This window comes from Maylandia zebra, linkage group LG4 (assembly GCF_041146795.1).
Source record: "Maylandia zebra isolate NMK-2024a linkage group LG4, Mzebra_GT3a, whole genome shotgun sequence".
Classification (NCBI taxonomy): domain Eukaryota; kingdom Metazoa; phylum Chordata; class Actinopteri; order Cichliformes; family Cichlidae; genus Maylandia; species Maylandia zebra.
The window spans coordinates 32893101-32915963 of record NC_135170.1 but is presented as its reverse complement, the minus strand read 5'-3'; the positions used below and the strand labels follow the sequence as shown (position 1 = coordinate 32915963).

At 40.6% G+C, this 22863-nt stretch overlaps 1 protein-coding gene across 2 annotated transcripts in view; it reads left to right on the top strand.

The window, feature by feature from the left end:
* The first annotated feature begins 2378 nt into the window (after positions 1-2378).
* Positions 2379-22863, top strand: part of LOC101475277 (somatostatin receptor 3) — a 43859-nt gene continuing 23374 nt past the window's right edge. For both annotated transcript variants that reach the window (XM_004556344.3, XM_012920526.3), the window contains exon 1: positions 2379-2654. The gene's annotated coding sequence lies outside the window, so the exon portion shown is untranslated. The remainder of the gene's footprint in view (positions 2655-22863) is intronic.

Here is a 22863-nt window from a genome sequence, read left to right as displayed (position 1 = left end):
AGTATCATGCCCAAGGATATTTGGCATGCAGCCAGGAGGCAACCTGGGATTGAACCACCGATCTTCTGATTAGTGGCTGACCTGCTCTGCCACCTGAGCTACAGCCACCCATGATAAAGGAGGATCCAATTGCAGGCACTTGTAAAGTTGTGAAAGTGGTTTATTGAATACACAGCACAGGGAAAAAATGGCAAACTACAGAGCACGAACCTGAACGAGAACAAGCAGAGGAGAATGAAGCTGGACAGCAGGGAGAACACACAGGTGCGACATGGTGGATACACAGACAGACCAGCAACTACAATAACAGAAGACACGACTTAAATACACACAAAGAAACACAGGGAGATTACACACAGGTGGTGGACACAGCTGGGAGCAATTAACGAGACGAGACAAGAGGTAAAACTGAACACATTCACAAGAGACGCAGACCTTCACAATAAAACAGGAAACAAGACCTCACTACACAAAGACGCAGACTTGACACTGAGAGACAGACTGAATATAACACATGGAACCTAAATGCTAAACATGAGACACAAATCCTGAAACACATATAAACAGAAACATGGAACTCTAATAATAATAATCTATCATCATCATAATCATCACCACCACCAGTATACAGGAATAATCCATTATTCAAAGCCAAAACATAACAACTCCAAAATGCTGGGTCGAACCGCAACTGTACATCACGATGGGTTTAAATCAACCAATCAAGGTAAAAGTGATGTGCAGACTTTCAGCTTTAGATCAAAAGGTTGACTGACCAGCAGTTTTGTGGCCAGGTGAGACCTGTGAGGGAGGCCATTATTAGAAATAACCTATCACAGAGACAGCAAAAATCTTCAGGAGTGGCCAAATCAACAATCTGGTACATTTAGAAAAGAGCCTTAAAGACCACAGAAGACAATTTAAATTGATGGTGACAGAATTATTTCCATGGTTAAGAAAAACAGCATGACAGCATCCAATCAAGTCAAGAACACTTGAGGGAGTCGGGGTGTCATTGTCAAAGTCTTCAATTAAGAAAAACCTTTAATGGAAATAACAGAGATCAGGGTGAAAACCACTACTTACACTCAAGTCCAGAAGGGTCGGGTTAGACTTTACTAGAAAACATCTAATCCAAGATTTGATTAGACTGTACCAGGCATAAAGAGAACTAATGTGGGAAGCAGCTCATGATCTGCATGAACTGTTAATCATGGTGGAGGCAATGTTACGATATGGCCATGTACGGCTGCCAGATGAACTACACCACTAACGTTTACTGACTGCTGATAAAAGAAATGCAATAAACTCTGATGTGTACTCTCTGCTTGGATTCATCCAAATTCTGCAAAACATCATAGTGTAAATGGATAATGACCCAAAGCACACTGCAAAAGCAATCCTGGAGTTTCGTAAGGCAAAGAATTTGGATATTCTTCAGCAGCCAAGTCAGTCACCTGATCTGAACCCAGCAGAGCAGCTCTTCACTTCATAAATGCAAATCTAAACACAGAAACATCCACAAACAAGCAGCAACTGAAGGTGGCTGTAGTAAAGGCCTGACAGAGCATTTCAAGTCCATGGATTCCACACTTCAGGCAATTAGTGACCGCAAAGGATTTCCATACAAGTATTAAGGACACTCCTCATTATAAAAGTAAAATTATATTAGTTTGTGTAATTCATTTTAAGAACCTGTATAAACATTGCTGCAATTCCTGAAGAGTTAATATTGTGGTTTTATGAAGCCCCTTGAACTAAAGTGGAAAGTCTGCACTTCGTTTACATATGGGTTGTTGGAGTTAAAAGCTTTTATGCTGTACAAAAGTAAACGACAAATGTCTTTGTCCAACCAATTCTGAACCCAACTGAAGGCTATTTATCATTTTGTTAGATTCTGATGTTCATTCCTCTGGATTTTTGTAATTTTAATCTTTTTACTCTTTTTGATTTTGATTTCTTAAATCCGCTTTTCTGTTTTCCATCATTCTGTATAGTTTTGTGTTGTACTTGTCATTTCTTATGGCTTTTTCCTGCCTTCTTTTATGTTCTTTGTGATATTTTGGGGGATGATAAGACATATCTCCCGTTATGTCATCTTTTCTGTAAGGTCCTCAATTTTCAGAGTGCAGGCTGACTGTTATTTAGAGTAGAGGGAGGTACTTATATGCCCGACTGGCAGCTTTCTAGCTAAAGTGTTTAATTTAAAGTATCATAGACCACACCTGCTCTTTTTAATGGTTCTTTAGGCTTTGAAATGATACCTGCGCTACTACAGTCACATTCACAGAGTGTGCACACACGGGAACGACACACACACGCACACACCAAAGGATTTTAACACCTCCTATTTGACTGTGTGCGGCAGCAGAGCTGTTACCTAGTTACAAGCTAGAGACCGTGCGACCTGCGCTGTTCATAATGTTGCGGTGGGGACTCTGAGTGCATCAGTCTGTCCGGAGCAGACGGAGGGAGAAGTGAGAAGGAGGCGGACGGAGGAGCGCAGCGGGCTGCTTCTCTGCTGGAGATGCCACTGGAACTCATCCCGACGGAGGCAAAGTGCAGCGGCTCTTCTCGCGTTGTTTCACCGATAAATCCAGCAAAGCCCCGGTAAAAGTCTGGTCCTGAAGGTGCGGAGAAGTCTCAGCTTTAAGGTAAGTTTGGGTATCTGTTGTAAATCTGACCGGTTCATACTAATGGATGTTTGCTGTGAATGAGTGCGGACAGCTGATGATGATCTGTTAGCTCACCTGTACATTCAGATGATTTATGGTTAACGAGAGTTTTCCGTTAAATGCTTTTAAATAACCCTTACAGACATGTTTAGGAAGTTCTGAATGAATTAAAATTAAAGGCACAAATTCTTCACACAACAAACTGCACGCTTTTTAATATTTAGACCATTTTTTCACTGCAATAAATGCCAAATCAGCAACTTTAAAGATTCTACTACAGTCGGAAACCTTTCAGCTACAGCAGCCATGGGCAGATTGTGAGACAAAAGCACCCCCTCCGTACACACATGTAAAAGGTACCCACCCCACTGAGAAGGCTGACCCCCCCCCAGACTGAATGAGTCACGGAATGATTGTGAAGGCTGTGGCCATTTTCTTCTTCCTCTGCTGGTTTTAGTTTTCTTTGGATTGTGTGTCTCTTTTAGAAATGTTTGCATCTCTTTAATTGTATTTTTGAGCTGTTTGTGAGTTATTTTTGCCTTCTTTGATGATTCTATAATGATTTTTTTGTGGTATTTCTAGTCACATGCTTGTGGTCAGTTTTTGTTTGTGTGGTTCTTATTTTGTTTTTAGTGTTTTTGTTAATCTTTTTTAAAATTAATTTTGGTGATGCTTTTAGTAGTTTTATTTGTTTTTGTGGCCAGTTTCTTTGATCCTGCAGTTGTTAATTCTTTTAGTCTCTTTCTGTGCTCTCTCTGATAGTTTTATTTTTTTCTGTAGTTTAGGTCATTAGTTTTTTCCCCCCTGTGGTTTATTTTGTATTTTTAGCTATTCTGAGTTTTTGTGTGTAGTCTTTTTGTGCATCTTTGTGTCTTTTGTGCACTCGAAGGACTTTATGCAGTAAAGCTTCATTTAAACCTAATTTAAGCTTAGCCTACGCAGCTGGCTCTCACCACTGCCAACAGCATCCAGTGAAAAAGTCCTTTTTAAAAAAATGGTTTGATCAGGATGTATTTCAATATTGCAGGGGAGATGGAAGAACTACTTGTGAGCGATGTATTACTTCACAAATACCTTGCATATTTAAGCTTATTTGGTATCATGAAAAGAAAAAAAAGATTAAAATCTCTGTATCTTACAGCGATTCTTGTTTAAAAAGGGATTCTGTGCTTTTCTGAGGTAGTTCACATTCAGTGCAAACTGCTCCTCACTGTCAAATATAAGTGAGAGGCATCTATATTTGACAATGAAATGAGGCAGAAACATAATGAGTTACTTCTTTTAGGCACTAGTAGCATATTTAGTCCAAAATTCCCAATATTTTACATTTTCTGTTATGGTCTTATACTAAAGGTCATTTTCTACATCCAGTTTATCTCATTGAGAGTCCAGTCGTCACCTGTTGGGAGCATTTGGCTGCAGCCATTTCCATGCAATGGTCTTCTCTCCTGCAGGCAAATGCATTTTAATGAGCTACTCATTCTGTTTCCTGGGTTTATCCATGATTTTGCACAGGTACTGTGTAACAAAAGGGCAGTCGGCTTCTGAATCCTTCAGGCAGCTTTAGTGACTTCTTTCAAAGGCACTTTGTTAGGAAACGCAGATGAGATTCTCATAACAGCCGCATCTCTTTGCTTGCTCTGTACTCTCATTTACATACATATATTTTAGTCCTGCAGCTTGTGTGTATTTCTGATTAACCGGCCAGTTATTTATGCTTTTGTTCAGCTAAAAAATAGATTAAAAATACATTACAATATGCATTTCTATAGTTTAAGGGCAAACACAGATGTTTTTACTATAATGGAAGAACAAGGAAAACGAAAGCTAATATTGCATTTAAGAACTTTTTAGCATTTTTGGATAAAAAAAATCAATAAAGAAAAGATTGTAACTACTTATCTACCCATCTAGTTATACTCACCATCATCTATGTTCCTGTGTGGTTACTGCTTTTAGAAGAACTCTACATAACACAATAACCAAACTCTAAATACAGTACATACTCTAAATAACTAAATACAGACCTTAGACCTTGATGTAAACAAGCAAAAAATGTACAATTTCTCCTTTTTTAAAATCTTTACAATCCAGTCATTTTACTGTGTTTCACTCATTTTAGTAAATACAATTAACTGCTATTAAAAATTATTATAAACAAGCTTAACAAAAACACCCTGTTTCATTTTGTTTCAGCCACATTTTGGGATTTTAGACCTAAATATGGAGCTCTCATTTATGATACTGGTATCTTTGGTGAGATCATTATCAGAGCGGTATCTCAGTGAAGTGAAGTTTGAGTGTTTGACAAGACGTTTGGGAGAAAACACTTTCCTTTTTCTCCTGTAAAAAAAAAAAGGAAAAAGAAGTTCCCTACTGTGTTTATGACAGTCTGAGTGTGATTACCAGCCAACTTGATTTCCACCATTTATTGTGAAAGAGTAGAAAACGCATCACGTCTCCATCATGTGAAACCACTCAAGATGTAAAATGCTCGATCTTTTCCTGGTATTTGATTTTTTTCTTTTGCTTTGCATTTCAAATCTAAAGGAGTCAAACACTCATTTTATTGAAAATGTGATCCTTGAAGTTAATTGAGATGCATTTGCAAAATAATAGCAAACTGATGCCATCATCTGCCCACAAATGAGTCAAACACACACACACAGAGTCACCACAGGTGGGTAGCTAACAAGCACAATCCACAGCCTCATTTCAGGCAGAATTGCCTTTTAAGAGGAGAGTAAATTATCTCTGGTAACATTATGATATCTCACTACATTTAAACAGATTGTGGTGGGTTTTCTTTCCCCTTTCTTGTAGAGATGTACAGATAAAATATTTAACATTGCTGGTTTACTCCAGTCATGAAAAAAGGTTGTCATGGTTATGCACCTTTTAAATAAAAGTTCAGTCATGAAGAAATATAGTATATTTTTAATGAAATGAGCATATTTTAAAATAAACTCTTTACATAAGAAATTATAGTTGGACTGACTCTTCCAGGCCCCCTTCCACCTGCTCCCCACTCTCACTACAGGTCAACATGGCATCTGTCAGTCACTCTCCCCAGAGACTTCTGTCTGACCTCATCTGTCAACCTGTCCATCGCAACAAGAAGGGGCTCAGAGCTGATACTTGATGTTATCCCCCCCACCTTGAACCCATCTGTCACTCCTACCACCTACCTCACCGTTGTCTCTATGCATACATGTCCTTCACCACCCTCACATACTTCTCTGCCACTCCAGACTTCCTCATGCCGCACCACAGTTCCTCATTTGACACCTTATCATATACTTTCTCTGGATCCTCAAAAACACAATGAAGCTCCTTCCGAAATTCTCATAAGGAGAACCTCTCTCCTTCAACAACTCTTTCCCATATCCTCATGGTATAGCTCATCAGCTTTATTCCTCTGTAGTTACTACAGCTCTGCACTTCAACCCTGTTCTTAAACATCAGTACCATTACACTGATTGTTGTGGACTTTTTGATTTCAGTGGTTAAAAAGTCCACTGTCTTCTCTCCTAGACATCTCCATACGTTCACAGCTATGTCATCTGGACAATCCACCTTTCATTGGATGTATGTTCATCCACTCCAGCCCTCACGTCCTCCTTACTTATTGTTTGCACTTCCTGGTTCACTATCTTCATTCATCCTCCTCTGACTCTTATTCTCTACAATCAGCTCCTCAAAGTTCTCCACCTTGTCAGCACACTTTCTTCAGTTGTTAGTACATTTCCATCTCAATCCTTGATCATCCTAACCTACTGCACATCCTTTCCGGTTCGATGTGTCTGCCTAATGAATTGATTCAAGTCCTTTTCTCCTTCCTTAGTGTCCAGCTTAAATACAGTTTGGTTCATAAATATTTGGACAGAGGCCATTTTTTTCTAATTTTGGTTCTTTACATTACCAAAATTAATTTTAAATGAAAATTCTGGGTTTCTTCCTTTTTAATCCTCTGCCAGGCCTTTAATTCAGCGGCTTTCATTTGCTGTATGTTTTGGGTCATTGTTCATCTGTAGTATGAAACATGCCCAATCAGTTTGACTGCATCTAGCTGGATTTGAGCAGACATTGAATCTTTGAACAGTTCTGAAGTTATCCGGTTGCTTCTGTCCTGTGTCTCATCATCAATAAACACTAGTGTCTCTGTACCACTGGCAGCAATGTACTTCCAAGCCATCACACTGCTCCGCCATGTTTCACTGATGATGTGGTGTGCTTTGGATCGTGAGCTGTTCCACACCTTCTCCAGACTTTTTGTTGCCATCATTCTGGTAGAGGTTGATCTTGGTTTCATCTTTCCAAAGAATGGTTTTCCAGAATTGTGCTGGCGTTTTTAGATTTTTAGAAGTCCAATCTAGCTTTTCTATTCTTGGGGCTTATGAGTGACTTGCAGCATGCAGTGAACCCTCCATATTTACATGCAGGCTTCTCTTTATGGTAGACTTGAATATTGATATACCTACACTACATCCTGGAGAGTGATGTTCACTTGGTTGGCCGTTGTGAAGGCGTTCATTATCATAGAAATGATTCTGCGATCATCCACCACTGTTGTCTTTTGTGGACTTCCAGGTCTTTTTGCATTCCTGAGTTCACCAGTGGTTTCTTTCTTTCTCAAGATGTACCAAACTGTAAATTTTGCCAATCCAACTATTGTAGCCTTTCTTGGATGGATTTTCTTTCTTTCTGTTATTTTCAGCTTAAAGATGACTTGTTTCATCCTGCATGGAGAGCTTTGACTGCATGTCGAGTGTTCACAGCAAAATCTTCCAAATGCAAGCACCACACCTGAAATCAAATCCAGGCCTTTTATCTGCATCATTGATAATGAGCCTATAGTCTACCCATGTTCCTCCTTCTTGAGAGATCTGCTATGTTAGCTTAAACAAGTTAAATAGATTTGTCAACCAATCAGTAAAACACTCAGCTGATCATCAGTCTCTTAAATAAGCAAACAAACTGCACTTGATCAAAATTCAGGCTTTCATATTGCATCCTTCCAGTTAATCCATGTGACTGCAAATCGAAACACGAGTCCAAGTTTTTAAATTGCCTCGAAATTTATGTAAAGAAGTACAAGTCTGGAAGCGGCTTTGATCATGTAGCTGAAAGATGCGAAAAACAAAATGTTTTTTTTTTCCTTCAGCTTCTGAGATTGACATCTACCTCATATACAGGGCCAACACAAGAAAGAAAAAGGTCCCCAGAGCATACAGTAAAAGTAAAGCCAGAATTGGATCTCAGGGTGCGAGTTTATTAAGTTCGTCTGACTCCCCGAGCCCTTAGGAGAAGCCTTCATAACCCCTCTCTTAGGCTTCAGAAAGGCGGCGGCAGCAGCACCCTTAGGGTATCAGACTTCCTACTGAGTTCTAAGGAAAGGAGGTACAAATAAAGATGTTAAATATTCATGTTGAGCCACGAGTCCCTGATTTATTCAAGTAATGTTGATTTCGTTCTGAACATTGGCAGAAAAAGATTGCCAACACTTCTGATCCTCAGCTTTAAGCCCACACATGAACTTTATGAACAACATCACTTTTTTCCCCATATGTTGACCAACGCGTCCCACACAGTTGTATAAGGTCACACTTGTAGACAAAAAAAAGAACAAAAAGAACAAAAAGAAGAAAAAAACATGTTTTAGTGACATATGTAGTTGGTTTTACAGGGCCGATAAATCTTTTTTTTTTTTTTTTAAATAGCAGTAGTTATATTTATAAGACTGTACATACTTTGTCTGTTCTTAAAATACACTGAAACTCTTTGAATGGCAGATCTACTTTGACAAAGTTTCAGAGCTGTGAGTAGTAATGGACTTTTTTCATATTTTATGGACAAGATTATTTTCAGTTTAAATTAAAAAATAACTGGAAGATTAAATAAAAAAATGGGATCGAATTGTCAGATTCATTCCCTCCCCAGACGGCCACTCACATCCTGGGCCATCTGACCTCAGGAAATCACATGATAGGGTGGGGCCAGGTTTCACAATGAGCTCACCCGAAACCCTGGCTGATTAGGACCCACACCTGCTTTCACACCTTGGCTCATGGGATTAGGTAGAGGATCATCAGGGGGTCCTTTGTCCCTCTTTGGGGGGGAAACTCCCACAGGGTTTAAATCTGAGACTCCCCACCAATTGGACCCTTAGAACTGAAGAAGCTTCTCGGATGAGACGTGAAACGTCTTCAAGCGACTAAAAGAAGTCCAGACGCTTTTCTTTCCAAGTTCCTTAGACTATGATGACCTGGATGACTGAGAACCTTCACAGACATTCATTCCCGATGTTTGCTGGATTTTGCCAGGGCAGGCAGCAGCAGAGGAATGCGAAAGGTGATTTCAGTTTTGGTGGTGGTCTCGGGAATTTGTCTCCGTGGATGATTTGGTCCTGTTGTCTTCATTAACCAATGACCTCTATTTCGCTCAGGGGCGTAATAGTCTGAATGGTGAGTGGAAAGGATGACAGAGTGTTTGGTGAGAAGTGGGTGGATCATTCCATGTTATTCCTGATTTAGACTTCTACGAAATCAACGTCGTAATTTACGATATAACCTTTTTTATGTTTTAAGAGTGTATGGTTATGTGGAAGGTTACTGTTAAGTAACCTTCCACATAACCATGGCTGTGTGCGGACAGGGATAGGACCCAAGGTGCAGACTCCAGAGACAAACTTAATCCAAAACAGCTTTAATGCTGAACGCAAACATAACATAACTGGAAAAAACTCAAAATAAACTAACACCGGTGGACTGGCAAAACACACAGCAAAATAAACGGTAGATCGCGACACTGACATAGAGAAACACAGGGCTTAAGTACACAGAGGGAGCAATCAGGGAATGGGTAACAGGAGGGAAACACAGCTGGGGCAAATCAGAACTGACGAGACAAAAGGAAGCGTAAACTGAACACACTGAGATAAGACAGAGACCTTCAAAGTAAAACAGGAAACACATAACACAGACTCACATGCAGGCACTACAGAGGGAACAGAGACGTGGGACCAGGGCAGACACAAACACTGACTGAACACGGGGATATAGGAACTAAGGATACACAGAGACGCGAACTAGACAAGGGGATACAGGTGATAGGGGAGACAGAGCAACTAAAGAAGACAGAGACATAAACCATAAGACAGAACTCAAAGAAACCAAAGACTAAAAAGTATAAATAATATAATAAACTCAAATACCCTGGGTCAACGACCCAGGCATCCTAACAGTTACAGCATAGTGTTAAAAGGATTTCCAGTTATGCTGTAAGTTACGATGTGGATTTCACACAGAAGTGTAAATCACGCTTTAAGCCTAGTATATGGTTACCACATTGGTTGTTGTGAACAGCAACAGAGATGTCCATTTATACAAGCAATTAAGGTGCACTGAACAGTCTTCTCCAGAATTGTCTGTGGTCTGTATTTGTATAGCGCTTTACTTGGTCCTTAGGACCCCAAAGCGCTTTACACTATACACAATCATCCACCCATTCACACATTGGTGATGGCAAGCTACAGTGTAGCCACAGCCACCCTGGGGCGCACTGACAGAGGCGAGGCTGCTGGACACTGGCGCCACCGGGCCCTCTGACCACCACCAGTAGGCATCGGGTGAAGTGTCTTGCCCAAGGACACAACGACCGAGACTGTCGGAGCTCGAACTGGCAACCTTCCGATTACAAGACGAACGCCCAACTCTTGAGCCACGATCACCCCATGATAGGCACTGGTATTGCAGGTCAGAAAAAAGAACTCAGGATCAGTGCTGGTTTACGATTAGAGGTCGTTAAAACAAGAAGCAGACTTATGGCTCACACCAATGTTAATGGGGGCAACAAGAAGCATGCGCCTAAACAGGCAGTCAGCAGTGCCTCAAACGGAGGAGTTCAAGGATCTTGGAGTCTTGTTCTTGAGTGGGGGGAGAGTGGGGACCAAGAAAGGGATCAGTGTAGTGTCTGCAGTGATGCAGATATTGTACAGGTCTTTTGCAGGGATTTGATTATGACAGCTGATCTGCATCCTTACACTCATCCATGGCAACGAAGAGTGGGTAGTGACTATGAGAAAATATCACAGAAACAAGCAGAGGATTGAGCATCCTCTGAATGGTGTCTGAGAAAATCAGAATCAGAATCATCGATAACTGTTTACCATATACATGAGGAGTTGACAGTATAGATATATCACCAGTATCAGTATCATTATCACTCTCAAAGGCTGAACCAGATGAGGGGGTTCAGGCCAGGGCATGAGGAGAGTGAGTTGGAAAGGTTGGTGGTCCCCTTGAATTGCTGGAGGTGGTGGCTGGGGGAGAGGGAGGTCTGGGCATGTTTACTAACAATAGCTCCACTGCACTCTTACCTGATACTGATAGAAAATGGATGGATGGCTTGATTGATCAATTATTGGATTGAGAATGTAAATACTATAATCAGCCTAACCAAAACTGCTAAATCCCCGATGTTCTAAAATGCGCCAGCTCTTCACCAAATCTTGGTATCTCAAAACAACGCTGACCTTTAAACAAAACAGAATATTTTCTTTATTTTTCAGCCCGAAGGTTCCTGCGTATTCTTCACCTTCCAGATGTTATTAGATTGAATGAGTCATTATGATTGCACAAAAACCACAGCATAGCCACAGAATCCCTGAAGACACTAAAGGCCCTACTAGTGCCTTCTCTGGTCTTAAGAGGAAACTGAACTGCTTTTGTAACTGTAATAAGGAACAATAAGAGAAAATGCAAATACATATTTGCATGTAATTTCAGCCGGTATTGCTTTGTCTCTAAAGTTTGACATTTTACAAAAATATGCTTCCTTGCTCTCTTATTGAGACTCAGCGCTCCCTGAAGTGGTATCGATCTGTCTGTTTTTCCTCTGCAGATTCTCTGAAGGCCACATCACGCATTTTGAAAGAAAAGCGAGCCCTTTCAACAAAAGAAAAGCATTTGTGACACTTCTGATCTTCTGAAATGGTGCTCATGATGCTTCTATTGTGACACACTGTGTGAGATTGAATACTACAGTTGTGAAGTAAATGGACAGTGAAATGAAATGAACTGCCTCTACATGGCTTTGCTGTGTGGCTGCACAATTCAAATATAGTGTTACTTTGTGTCTAATGGGAATTTCTCTACAGCACTGCTATGGTAGAACCATAAAAGAATTGTGGAAATGTCTAAAACTGTTCTCATTTTTGACTAACTATTTAATGCCATCTTTAGTTATTTAGAAATATACATAATAAATGTTCTCCAGAAGTAAGATGCATAAAATTAAACTCACAGTTCAAACTGTGTTTATATACAAAAGCTTAGATGCTTTAGTGGTGTCAGAAATAAAGCTTTGTGTGTACGCATGGCCCTATTTTCTAAATCTCATTCACATTTACATGAGCATGTAATCTTTAAGTAGAGAGAGACAGCTTCATAAGAAAGGTGGACAGAAATGCTTTTCTGATGAAAACATCTTGTGGAATATTTAGCTGCCAATAACATTTTCCTGGTACTGTGCAAGGTATGGCTGTTGAGTTTTAATACATATATATACCAAGTAAGATTTGATATTTAAGACACTTTGGAAGCAATCATAAATGTACCTGTAAAAAGTTTCCATAAGAAATGTAACCATAAGAAAAAGCCGGAACAAGATTGTCATATATTTAACAGGATGAAAAATGAATAACAAATAAAGGCCCTCCATTCAGACAAGTGCCTTTTAAATTTAATAGTTTCTTTTGGACTTCTTTCTTCAGAGTGACAATATGAAACATTTGTGTGTGTTTAAAGCAAATGACAAATGTTCCAAGTATATATCACAAGTTTAACCATCCATTTCAACTCCTTATCAGAGTCTGGTTCACAGGGGCAGCACTTTAAGCTAAAATGCCTTCATCTCTATCTCTAAGGCCCCCATCACCAGAGGTGATGACATCAAGGCATTTCCAAGTCAGCTGAGATACAAAATCTCTTCAGTATGTCTGGAGTCTAGAAACACTTCATATAGGAAGCTTAGCAGCAGCTCTACTCTGAGACACCTTGAATGACCAAACTGATGCTTATTTCTCCAGCTTGTATTCCTTTTCTTTTACCCACACGTCATGGGTGAGTGTAGGATTGGTGATTAACAATCAAATTAACAACTTTTCTTTCATGCTTCGGCCTCTCTGGTGTCTAATCAAAAAATCCAAACAACTACTGTTGGTTGCAGTGCATTTCAAACTAACACATTTCTGTAATAATACTGCATCTTTCAGTTACTGCACTACATTCAGTAATTACGTTAGAGTTGCAACTATGTTGTTACTTGTGTTGCAACACAAGTAACAACATAGCTACACGATGGGTACAACTATGTACTTCTGGATGTCGTACAACTATACGATGGGTGGATAAAGAGGAGAAAAAACCTATCATCCATGCCTTTTTCTTCCTGCATACATGCGCTACAATCAGCTGACTCTGGTCCATGTGCAGGAAAGAGGAAAAAGATGGAGTGGTTTACAACTTTTCAGGAATGCCGATATGGACATTTTCTATAGGACAAAAGGGCAAGAGCATATTGGTAACGTGCAAACCACAAAGACCCCAGAGTGACGTTAAAGCCAAACAACAAATACATATTCCACATTGACTAAGGTTTATATTGTTGGTAACCATGTCCAGTGTTGGGAAGGTTACTTTTAAAATGTATTCCATTACAGAATACAGAATACATGCCCCAAAATGTATTCTGTAACGTATTCCGTTACGTTACTCAATGACAGTAACGTATTCTGAATACTTTGGATTACTTAATATATTATCATGCTTTTTACAACTACATGAATGTACTATTGCTGTGTGATTTATTACTATTACTGAAGGTCCGCGACTCCGAGCTGTAGTAAAGGGACCTCTGACTAATACGGCGGGGTCCCTGTCGGCTCATAGCCGAAAAATAGCTTTACTTTGTTGTGTGGGTCAGCTTTTCTTGCGAGAGACAGAGAGAGGCGTTGAAAGACTGCTCCAACGGAACTTATTGTTTTCGGAGGAAAACACGAACACGGTGTACAGTCGAGTCTTAATAGCTTACTTACAACTGGGCTCGTCAGGCACTCTTCTTGGCTGAAGTGGTTATTATTATATTTACATGCTTCCATGCTCCAGCTTTTTCCTCGATGACAACTCCAACCTTTCCACTCCCCTTTTTCTCTCTCCCTCCTCGCGCTCACAGACCCATAATGTGTATGGCAGTCCATTCTCCCTGCAACACGGACTACACTGGCCATGATGCTACATTCTTTAGAGCTATGCTTGTAGCATTCTGCCTGTTAGCTTAGCACAACAACAACAACGAAAAGGCGCTCTCTCACCCAGGAAACACACAGTCGCAGAGAGAGAGAGAGAGCGTCGCCCTGTAAACATGGCAACTGTAGCGCTGCCGCCTGGAACAACAGAACGTAGCTGTCAAACAAAACCCAAACAGTCCTGACCCGCGACAAAATGAAACAGGAAAGTACCGCAGTGTAATCCATTTATTTCAACAAAGTAACTGTATTCTGAATACCACCTTTTTAAACGGTAACTGTAACGGAATACAGTTACTCATATTTTGTATTTTAAATACGTAACGGCGGTACATGTATTCCGTTACTCCCCAACACTGACCATGTCTCTTTTACACATTCATACAAGCACTTTTTCTATATTGAGTGCTTAATATGCACGCTTAGATGAATTTATAGGGAGCAACTTGGGTTTCATAGCTGGCTTGAACCACCAACTTTCTGATTCCTAGATTACCTGCCCTACCTGTTACAGCTAACCCCACAATGCATTTAAGTTTATGTTATGGAGTAAAGTGAAAATGATTTAATGAGTAGTGTAACCAGTGAATGAGCCTAAATCAAAAAAAGTGTGCATCTCTGTGATTCAAGCAATTTCTTGCAAATCTGCACGAGAACACGTTAACGTTACCAGTGAAACCTGTGAAATGTCCAGTATCACAATATCCCATCAACTCTACCCTTAAATCTATTTGAAGTGGGAATACATGTTAAATGCAAAACTGTGGGAATAGTTTCTAACCCGAGAGTCATACATGACTCTGATGGGGGTGGTGGGTGTCGAATATCAGCCGCTGGAGATGAAGCTTTTTATAGACAGGGACGAACCTTGAACCTTTAGCTGCTGTGCTTTTAATGTGCTGTGCAAAGCTTTTGTAATGTTGCTATGGTTACCTCTTGATTAAGTTACCTTTCACATATATTAAAACTGTCATTCAACCCGATGACTCAAATTAGATCTACAGATATGTGATATTAAAGACTCTGTGTTTCTAAATACACCAACATTATGTTACAGGCTATAAAAACAGATATGGTAAATATCTTAATATAGCATCCAGCCTTTGATTATAATACAGTCTTTCTGCACTCTTCCCTACTGGGAAACTGATTGGTTCACTGCTTGGCAAGCTGCTCAAAGGTTCAGTCTTGGCTTTCAAGAGAAAAAAACAAAACAAAACAAAACAAAGCAAATACACTCTTTAAACATGTCTTTAACAGTGTCCCTGAGCTGCTGCTCAGACCTGAACCTTTCATGGCTTTGTGGACACTAGAAGGCTCCAGTAGACTAACTTTGAATAAGAGTTTTACACCTTGGCTCCTCATTCACAGACCTTCCATATGCACTTCAGATAAGCAATAGAAAAGTGTTCTTAAAGTAATTGGAGATTTCGTTATACAGCTTTAAACCGTAAACGGTCGGTTCTTCTGTTACCACCAACAATCAGACATGGAGCACTCAGTTGTTGTCAACATTTCAGAGCAGCAGCATGATTTAATTTCATTTTATATAAAGGCTGGTGAAAAGAAGTCACATGCTGAGGAATCAGAGGGAGACTGAAACACTGCAAGGTTGTTCTTTTTCTCCTTTCCTAATAACAGGATCAGTAATCATTACAACAGTAATATTTGTAAAAGTAGCTTCACTGATTACTTGAATGGCAAAAACTGAAGTGCTAATTTCTATGAAAAAGAAGTCTGCCAAACACTAATATGAACGCTGTGGCTCCACTCACCTGCTGTTTAGTTTAGTTTATTTGAGAAATTATATATAATGTTCATAAAGATTACACAGAAAATAAAGGTTTGTGAAAAAAACACCCCTGTAAATAACAATGGCTGACCCGTGCAGCAGCGGAAACAGATACTTTAAAAATATTTTAATTAATTAGAGACTTTTTAAAAAGTGAAATTAAACAGTGATGAATCAAATATTGATTATAGTGATGTAGGTAAAGTGATGGCCCTCTGGATGTAAGTGTGTTTTGGTTAAGGAAGGCATGAAAAAAGTGAAAACTGAAGTCTTAAAAATGTCTTGTGTAATATAAGTTAATCCTTACCACTGGGACCACTGTTACCTTCACCTTCCACATCTTCTCGAGCTCTTCTCTGAGCCCTCGGTACTTCTGCAGCTTCTCGTGTTCCTTCTTCCTGATGTTGCTGTTATTAGGAACCACTACATCTATCACTGGGGCCGTCTTCTTCTGTTTGTCCACCACCACTATGTCCGGTTGGTTAGCCACCACCAGTTTGTCCGTCTGTATCTGGAAGTCCCACAGGATCATAGCTCGGTCATTCTCCACCACCCTTTTTACCTCGGGACTTCCAGGCCATACTCGGCACAGGTGTTTCTGTATACTACTAACTATGGTTATGGCGTTCCATGTAAGCCCTGCCTGCTAGCATCTTGCACCCTTCTGCTATGTGCTGGATTGTCTCAGGGGCATCTTTACACAGCCTGCATCTGAGGTCTTGCCTGATGTGATAGACCCCAGCCTCTATGGATTTTGTGCTCAGAGCCTCTTCCTGGTGCCCGAGGGTGTGCGTCTGGTGGCCGGGCCTTAGTCCATGGGGCCCGGCCGGGCATAGCCCGAAAAGGGGACATGGGCCCATGCTCCCACAGGCCCACCACCCGCAGGAGGCGCCATAGGGGTCGGGTGCATTGTGTGCCGGGCGGCGGCCAGGAGCGGAGGCCCTGGTGGACTGATCCCTGGCTGCCAAGACTGGCAATTGGGACATGGACTGTCACCTACTGTCAGTGGCCAGCTCACACTGGAACGGTTCGCAGCCGAGTGTGAAGCAGCGGGAATGAGGATCAGAACCTCCAAAGCTGAGGCCATGGTTTTCAGCCGGAAAAGGGTGAAGTGCCCACTCCAGGTCGGGGATGAGTTCCTGCCCAAGTGGAGGAGTTCAAGTATCTCGGGGTCTTGTTCGCGAATGATGACGGATTGGTACTACGGCTGCAGTGATGCGGATGCTGCACCGGTCCGTCGTGGTGAAGAGGGAGCTGAGTGTAAAAGCGAAGCTCTCAATTTACCGGTCGATCCACGTCCCTACCCTCACCTATGGCCACGAGCTGTGGGTAGTGACCAAAAGAATGAGATCGCGGATACAAGCGGTGGAAATGAGTTTACTCTGAAGGGTGGCTGGTCTCTCCTCAGAGTAAATCATATCACAGAATATGATGAGCTTATGTTGAGGTGAACTGAAGAGGAGGAGTGGGACAGGTGCTGCCAGGGTGAGACAGACGTCTCTCACAGAGTCCTTTAGTGCTGCAGGCAGGCAAGGTGTTCAAAAAGCGCACGACTTCAGTTTTTTTATTTCAATATGATGAATTCTGCATTATTAAGTGATAAGAACAAGTAGTCTGATGTCCTGTAATCATGGTGATTTGAGATACAATAAATAAATAAATAAAATAAATAAGATAAGCTTTTGTACAAAGTATCGTATCGGATCAGTATCGTCGATACCACCCCGAATTTTACTTGGTATCAGATCGGAAAGGAAATCAGTGGTATCGCACATCACTACAGCAATGTAAATGAAACAAAGGGATAAACTTGGTTTAAAGGGAGACTGTAGACTGTTTTTCAGACTGTGCATGAGCTGAGAGGCAAAGCATGCAAAGAATCCACGTTCTGCTGGAAATGAGCAGAACAAATTCAGTTTAATAAGAGAACAGTGGGTAATGGCTTAAATTAAAGAAGACACTGTTGCCTCTGAAATTTTAAAAATACATTTCTTAATTATCTCAGTTATAAGTAGGACACTATCAGTCATATTTATTTAAAAACATTGGTTTGCTTCATATCTGGTTTTGTTTTAATTGTGAATATTCTAAAATATAAATGATGAAACCCTGTATATCCTGGTTTCCACACTTAATTCTGCAAGTGACAGTGTAAAGATACACTATACACTTGATGATACTGACTTATGGTCTTATATTTGCTCCTTAAACGTTACTAGAAGACCTTAAGAGCTGCATTGGCAGTATAGGCTTTAGTATAGGCTTGATTTTCCTGCAAACAAACTGTAGATGCAGGTGTCCCCGCCACATGACACTGCAGTAATTGCACATACCTGATACAATATTTTGTATCAGGTATGTGCAATTAGTATTAATTTTGTATCAGTCTCACATTTTGTGTATTAGAATTTCTAACTATAGTAGTCGAGGATAAACAACATAATTCATATTTCTGGCAAACAAAACTCAGAAATGATTTCTTGCTGTCATGTGGCTCTCACTCCACACAAATACAGATTTACTTAAAAGCATTCCCTTTCCCTGAGCTACACCTTTATGATTATTGATTTAGTTACATGTATAAAATGATTCAACAACAGTTCCCAGGCGGCAGCTTCAGAGTTTAAATGTCAATGATTGATTAAGTTTCACGTGGTAGGTTAATCTATAACCATATTTGCTTGGTTTTTTTAAATGCTCTTAAATGCATTTTGAACTGCAGTAAGAGTAGAAGTATGATGTGTCATAGAAAGTAAAGTATAAGCGCATCTCATTGGCCTCTGCGTGAACACCTGGTGATCTGCACTGCTACTCACCTGTCAGGATAACAAAGCTCCTCCCTGAAATGCTCCGAACCTTTAAAGCTGTGCGGCTGTTGGAGACTCTGACCTTTGCGATGAATGCTCTGCTCAGCCCAGCAGGTGCAGCAGCGTTTGACAGCTAAGATGTTGGCATTTCCGCTCCCGCAGCGAGTTAAAACTGCCACTGCAGTGAGATACAAAAAGAAAAACCCAAACTCTCCCAACTGTGTTTACCTTACATTTTGCATTGAGATCACTGTGCTGCTGTTGTGCAATGTGAATATATTTAGTCATCTTGATCCCGTAGCAAAAGAAGTCATTCCCAGTGGTAAAGTGCAAGAAAACAATCTATTTTCGACATCTTTTTTTTTTAGAAATACCTTATTTATGACTGATCTTGAAGACAAGGAAATTCAAACCAAATGAGATCTGATTGAAATTTGACTTTGTGTGGGGAGCTTGATGTTGAGCCTGTGCGCCTTTGCATTAAAGGAGCCAGCTGAGATGGTCATGCTCATTAGGATTCCTTCTGAATGCCTTCCCTTTAGGGTAGACCCAGAGCTCACTGCAGAGATTATGCATCTCGTCTTGTCTCAGAATTAGAACGTCCTGGGACAAAGGATCTCTGGATGCTGTGCTTAACCCACTGCCATCATGATATTAGCAGAAGAAAATGGATGATTTTGCAAAGTGAGGCATTCACTTTGCCTCAAAGTGTAGACAAATGCATTATAAAATACTTACATATAGTAGTCAAGCACTTGACTGTAAGTAACAAAGCAACATGGGCAGTGGCCTCCTCATCATTGTGATATCAAATCATGATTGTTGCAAATAAGTCAGTAGTTTGCCTAGAAGAACCAGTTCAATGGAGAGTCAGTGGTACTGGGCAGAAATTACTCCACAGGCTGAGCTATCGGCTCCATGGTATCCCATGTTTGATGTCATTCATTCACCAAATAATAAATGTGCTGCAGCTTGGCGTTCCTCCCAGGAGATGCTGCGGAGCGCTCTTAAAAAACCAGAAAGTAATGCCACCCTGCCTTCATGCTGCACTCATCCTTTTTTCATTCTCATCCCTGTCTCACATTGTTGGATCAGTGAAGTTGCGACCCCAGTACTTAAGCATCTAGCTAGCTCTGCGGGGAGCAAGCAAGTTACTTCGTTTGAACTGACAGTCTTGCTAGCTGAAGTGAGTTAGGTGGAAAAAAGTTTGATAACTTCACTCTCAGAGAAAGACGTAAGGAAAATTCGATTTTTTTCAAAAGTAAGGACTGCTCAGCAAGACAGATCTTAAACTCATATGTAACATCCTCATTTGTAGATTTATTTACTTCAGAGAGTAGATTTGTTCAGGATGTGTGGACGCTTTGATTTCATTTTCTGGAAGGTACATTTCCGGAAGATCGGAATATTTAATCTTACAAAATTGTTGGAACTGTATAAAAAGGAAAAACTTCCTTTTAACAGGAAAAGAGTTCCAGTAGAACCGGGCTCAGGCAGGAGCGGCCATCTGTCGCGACCGGTTGGGGTGATCGGAGGAAGACAGGACGAAGACACACTGTAGAACAGAGCCAACAGCTGCAGACCTTTGCAGTCATGTGTCACCAGCACGACTCCAAAGACTGATCGGCCTTGTGATCCTTCCCTAAATCTAGACTAATAACTAAAGGTGACAGAGCCTTTGCAATCATAGTTCCCACTCTTTGGAGCTGTCTGGCCTCCAGTCTGTGATCAATGAGCTCAGTTGACTTTAAACTGGCATTCAGGTAACTTATTATTATTTGCCTTTTAAGGTTTTTATTTGATGTGAAGTACCTTGTGGGTACCTTTGTGTCTTGAAAACCACTAGATAAATAAATTTGCTTCATTCAGAAAAGCAGTTGGAAGAACATTATGATAGCTTGCAAACCGCATATATATTACAGAATACTACTGAGAAAATCAGTGTAAAGCAATAACCTTGCTTTACACTGAGTCTGCAACAGCACAGGTCAGCTGATCACGTCTGTTCACAAGCAATCTGTTGGAAGTTGTCCCCACCTGGAAAATCTCACTTTGATCGCTATCCCTATCCTGACTCATACCTCCACAACTGCAGCATTTTTAAATGAAGTCTTAATGATGAATGTGTGTGTGAATGGGTGAATGACTGAATGTAGTGTAAAGCGCTTTGGGGTCCTATGGACTAGAAAAGCGCTATACAAATGCAGGCCATTTACCATTTACCATGAATGAATGAGCACGACATTCAGAAATGGGCTGTGTGAAATTCTAGGTTTACAATTATTGTGGACATGCCCACAACTGCAAACTCCACAGAGAAGAAAGATGGTTAGGAATACAAGCACAGAAAACAAGTTTAAGAGCAAAAAAACTGACAGGGGCAGATGGAAAGAGAAGGCCGAGCTGCCAAAACTTTCACGTTCTTTAAAAAAACAACAGTGACGAGATGGCAGCATCAGTCTGTAGCAGCAGCAGAAGGCAAAGACAGTGTGCTTATGTACCTCCAGCATCTATCTGGAGATGGCAGAAGTGATTTATTAATAATTGACCTGCGCTTTTCTGGTTTTAATGCCTTTTGTATAGACGTGAAAAATGTTGTCAACACACGGATGTCCATGCAGTGTCAGCTTTGAGTTGTTCATCTGTTATTTTGTACTGTTACTAATTATACTGTCATCTGTTATCCATTATGATGCTCTGACATTAGAGTTAGTCAGCTAAAACCATACAGCCTGTTTCAAATATCAGCTCAGTTAGTCGTTTTCAGCTTCACCGTGGCTGGTTTTTTGAACAGTCTGAAATGATTTCTGTGACTGGGATTGAGAGATTGAGAAGCAGCTGATCACACAGGCCAGCCGGTGGCTAATCTGGCTTTAATCAGCACCTATCTCGAGAACCATTCATTTGATTTACTCTAGAGTTGGCATTTGCAGTCTTGTGGATTGGAGTGAATCCAGTGCCAATCACCTGTCGGCAACAAAGCATTTAGGCATGTGGACATGGTGAAGGCAATGTCCTGAAATTCAAACCTGAATGGGGAAGAAAAAAACTGTGTGATGCTATCACGTCAATATGGTGAAGAGGGGGTCTGACCTGGTAGTTGCAAGGTGTGCCTAATAAAGTGGTTGATGAGTGTATGTATAGTATACGCTTATGTGTACTTAGCAGTCTCACAACACCTTGACACAAGTGTGTGTCTTTCTATGCTTTTCAACTAAACCTCTCCTGAGAATGTGTTTATGTCTGCTTTCAACTGAAGAGCGGTTTCACGGCTACCACTGACAGTGTGTTACTGGCCTCGGTCTTTCATGCATATTTGAAAAATGCTTGAAGTCATTTGACTGAAAACACTAATTCGATGGTGGATGGTATTCAGGAGCGTGAGAGATCCAGAAGTCTGACTGACAAAAGTACAAATGGTTTGTTGAGTTGTGAGATTCAGATCAGAAGTGTATCAACACATTAGCAAATATCTATAGTAGTGAAGTATGTGTAAAAATCACAGCAGTGTGCACAGAAACAATGAGAAAAGCTAATGTGGGTGGGGAAATGCATTACTGATTTCAGAACCAAATTAAGTATTGAGAATTATTTTTCTGTTGTGAGAAAAACTCTAAATGCATTCTTACGTTTAACCTTCGCCAGGTACAAAACTAACTAAACCATCCCTTAACCAAAAGCTATTTTTGAATTTAACCCTAAAAGAGGGATTTGAAGGGTGTGAGAAAGTAAGAGAAGGACAGAAAGTTCTTACTTTGATAAAACTGTATCTCTCTGGTGGTCTGAAAGTCAAAGTACTCACAGAGTCAAACAGAAACAGTCACTCGTGTTGTTTGAATGAGCGGTTCCTGAGAAGGCTGCAACCCACAATCACACCCACACTCTCAGCAAGCCTCTCTTTTCAGCTGTAACTGTATAACTTCCTGCATGTGATGCATTTAAGGAACTTCTGTAAATTCTATCTAACGAAACATCTCTGCAGTAGTGTGGGGGGCTCAGTGGGGAATGACACACAGCAGGAGCAAACAGAAGTGGGACAGACGTGAAAGTAATTACACACAAGTGAAAACAATCAATGCAATGCAGAAAGAAATGAACATGAAGGTACAAGCACTAAGACAAGACGGAGGAAAGATGGAGATGGAAACAGCGAGGAAAGTAAAAGTAGAAAAACAAGAAATAAAAGAAATAAAAGAAACTTCACCACTAAAAGTAAAAGTGAACCAAACTGGGAACCAACTAAAAAACAACTCTACAACCACGACAATGGCATAAGATAAACGA